The sequence below is a fragment of the Ruditapes philippinarum genome, unplaced genomic scaffold, assembly GCF_026571515.1.
Source record: "Ruditapes philippinarum isolate M1 unplaced genomic scaffold, ASM2657151v2 ctg10224_1_1_1_1, whole genome shotgun sequence".
Taxonomy (NCBI): domain Eukaryota; kingdom Metazoa; phylum Mollusca; class Bivalvia; order Venerida; family Veneridae; genus Ruditapes; species Ruditapes philippinarum.
The window spans coordinates 30,208-34,133 of NW_026855236.1; the positions used below are offsets into that span (position 1 = coordinate 30,208).

Sequence of the window (3,926 nt, forward strand, 5' to 3'; positions counted from 1 at the left end):
ATTCCCAATGCCAAAAGTTGTCTTTGTTTAGTGGAATAAGTTGTGTAAATCAACAAAGAACGCCAAAAACAGCAAAATTGAAAATTTCGCTATGTGTCTTTGAGTAGCGTAGGTATTGGTGGTTAATAACATGTATGTTCATTAGGTTATGTAAATGTAAAACTATGTGCATTCGTGGCCAAGTGGTTCAGGCCGCTGACTTCAAACCACTTGTCCCCCCGCCTCACCGCTGTACGTGGGTTCTAATCATGCCATGGATTTTGGTTTCGTTCATGTAAGGACGCTTTCCCGCTAGCCGTAGGCGTGTTCGTGTCTGAATCCATTCATGGACAGGCATCTTGGCTTTTTTCACCACCATTAAAGATTGAAAGTCACCATATACCTTGCACCGTGTAAGTGCGACATTACAACCCAAAACAAAATATTTACTAAGCCTTGAAAAGCATTTCTTGGTATGCAAACAGAGGGAAAAACCCAGTGTTGTGACAATATACAGCAACCGTGATAATCATATACAATGATGCGCCTAATAAGGGCTTGTGTCAACCTGACATAACTGGATATTTTGAACAAATAAAATTTCCGCAATATTCTAAAATATGACAATTAATTAATCATCAATTTATTCATACGAGCTATCTAATGAAATAATTAAACTCTTGAAACAGATGTTGTTGTTTATCAAACTCGAGCGCATCTTTATATAATGTGTGAAAGATTAGTTAATATCAATATCTTTTACCGAGACGCAGTTACTGTCTTAACTTCTAAATTTGGATTTTGACAATGTTATCGTCAGCAGTGTTTGCCGCTGTAAGTTATCATATTTTATTTGCTTTCTAGAGTAATCGTGGTAAAAACCTTCCTTTTAAAATAAATAATATTTAATACAAAATAATTTTAATACAGGAGGAAATAAGTTTAAAGAAACCAGAAATTTTTAAACAGATACATTTATTTGGTGATTCACTGAACAAAAAAAAGTGCATAATTTATAAATTCTCCCATTTAAAATAAATTTCCCTTAAAAAAAGTTCCAATTTCAACCAAATTAAAAATTTAATCAAATTTTTATACATAAAAAAAAACAGAATTAGATAATGATTTTGGGATTTAGGATAAAAAATGTTAAATGTAAGGTTTTTTTTAACATTATTTATATTTTTAAACCCTTTTTACGGACTCGTTTATTTAAAATGGATTAATTATAGCTTAAAAGGCAAAATTTCAAAAAATTAAAAAAAAAAAAAATTATAAAAAATTTTTTAATTACCCTTTTTATGATGAATAATAATTTTTGTTTAAACTTTTTCCCGTTTTTATCTGGTTTAAAGGGGCAATAACACAAATCACATGGGGCTGAAAAAAGGGGAAATGATTTTGGGGTTTTTTGGGTGTAAAAAATTAACAACCCCAGGGGGAAACACATCACCCGCCGGGGGGCTCAAATGCATAGACTATATAAAAGATTTTACTTTGATGCAATTAGTGCGTTTTGATAGATGTTTAAGAAATCAACATTAAGTATTTACTACAAGAGAAATTCATTTTACTTTGAGGGGATTTCGAATGGAATATGTTTGATAAAAAATATTTAATTACTTTCAGTTCTTTACTATTTTAATCAGTGTTGAAACATCTTATGCGATTCTATGCTCATCCGAGCGGCCACCGGTAAGTTTATTTCATCATATAAGCAACAATAAAAGCATTTTATTACATGAATGACATTTCCTTTATCTTTGATTATTTGTTATTATGTATCTACTTTTAAGTATAAAATAAATGTTTGATTTAAATATAAAATAAATTCTTTTTTTCTAGATAAAATAGATTATGATTTAATTATAAAATGAATAGTTGATTAAAATATAATATAAATACGTTATTTTACTATAAAATATATACTTTATTTAAATCTTAAATAGATATGCTTTAATATAAACTTGATCTAAGTATAAAATATAAACTCAACTTAAGTATAAAATAAATACTTGATTTAAGTTTAAAATAAATAAATAGAATTTAATTTCAAATTAATAATTGATAGCTTGTTTTCCTATAATATACAAAGTGTACATAATCCTACTTTTAACACAATATAAATGTTTCGCGTAAAATTCAATATATCATTGTGGAATTTATTCAGTGTCCGGATGGATTTTTCTGCATGAATATATCGTGCGAAAATATTGATATTGGGAGATGCACAGGTGAGACATTCTGAAATTTGTTTGCTTAAAAACTACTTTTTACTTTTTCTAAAACGTCTGATGCAATATCATAGAAAATCGTTAATAGGAATGATTAAAATATCTCATTCCGATATATAAGTTAAATGGGCTTTTGTTTTTAAATCTAATGAATGTAAGGAACTATATTAGTTAAATAATATTGCAGTTATTTAATGCATGTTAAATATGAATAATTCAAAACAAATGTGCATGATTATAACTAACGTACCGAAGTGTTGGGATAGAAGTTATTACAACAGATTAACTTTCATAACATATATTTTCTGGAAAAGAAAGAATAGTGGGTAATAACATTATGTAAGATAATTAGATTAATTATGACATATATTAAGGTGACTTCATTCTTCCTGAATACTAATGACTTGAATTTTAAATGAAGACATTGACGAGTGTAAAGCAATTTCCCTTTTCAGAATGGGGGCAGTTAAATTGGGGGGAATAAAAGTGACAGGTTTAATTTTGTGGGGGGGATATAAATTGGGAAAGGGTTTTGTGTTTTGTATATTTTACACCAAAGGATTTAGTCAACTCACAAATATTTTAAAATTGATAAAAATAAAATGTTCATTTGCATATTTTTGATAAAAATTTTAAAAAGTTTAAAGTATTTTAAAATGTTTAGTATAAATTAAAAACTTTATTAAATATTTTATTTCCCGGAAAAATTTTACTGGGTTTGTTAAAATATTTTGTTTTTTATTTATTTTTCGTTTAAATGTCAAATATTTGGGGCCAAATAATCAAAATTATTTTTGGTATTTTCAAAATTAAAAATATAAAACCCAAATTTTTTTTGACAAAAAGGGAAAAGATATTAGAATGAAAATATGTATATTATTTGTTAACTTGTTTAATTTTGATTAAATATATTAATTTCCAAATGCAATACTTTATAAGATATTCAGTAACTACTTAGTCTACAATTCTGATAATTACATTTTTTCCTTCAATAGTTTTTGCAGTAAACGCGACTGATTGCCTTGACCTGCTCAATGCAGGATTAACTACGAGTGGGATTTACCCAATATATCTCTGGTCAACTAATACAATGTTAGAAGTGTACTGTGACATGGAGACCGATGGTGGGGGATGGACAGTGAGAGTTTTTTTGTTGATTTTTTTTTTTTTTTTTTTTGCAAATCAAATTTTCATAATTGATATCAAATTCATGAGTGAAATTGTGCTAAGATTGTGATGGACCAATGACATTTAACGCTATCATCGCAAAACTGTTAAACTAATATGATGTATTGTGAGTAATTGTTATTTCATGCTATTAGTGTTTTAAATCTTTTTATTACAATTCAGCACTTCCTTTCACAACTTTTTTTTTAGGTTTTCCAAAACCGTTTTGATGGCAGTCTTGATTTCAATAGATCTTTCGCTGACTACGAAGATGGTTTTGGAGTCATTGGTAATGAGTTTTGGCTCGGTAAGTCATTGTACAAAACAGAATGTTAGAGAACTACGTTAAATGCAACATAAATGTATTATGTACTTTGTATATTCAATCATTTCAGTACTTTTTTGTTATCGTTAAGATGTGTCTCTTTCACGTTATCAATCTCTTATTCAATTAAGACTGAAATTATTATTATACAGTCAAATCATTCTGAGTTTATAAGACGCAAGCATTTTACAGGAATTAAGTCAGTGGGTTGCTACTAAATT

General features: G+C 28.0%; 1 long non-coding RNA gene across 1 annotated transcript; it reads left to right on the forward strand.

The window, feature by feature from the left end:
• Nucleotides 1-680: 680 nt before the first annotated feature.
• On the forward strand, nt 681-2,651 carry LOC132742569 (uncharacterized). The gene is made up of 4 exons (XR_009627445.1): nt 681-813; nt 1,609-1,674; nt 2,150-2,213; nt 2,635-2,651. It is a non-coding gene; the product is annotated as an uncharacterized LOC132742569 (long non-coding RNA).
• The last annotated feature ends 1,275 nt before the right edge of the window (nt 2,652-3,926 follow it).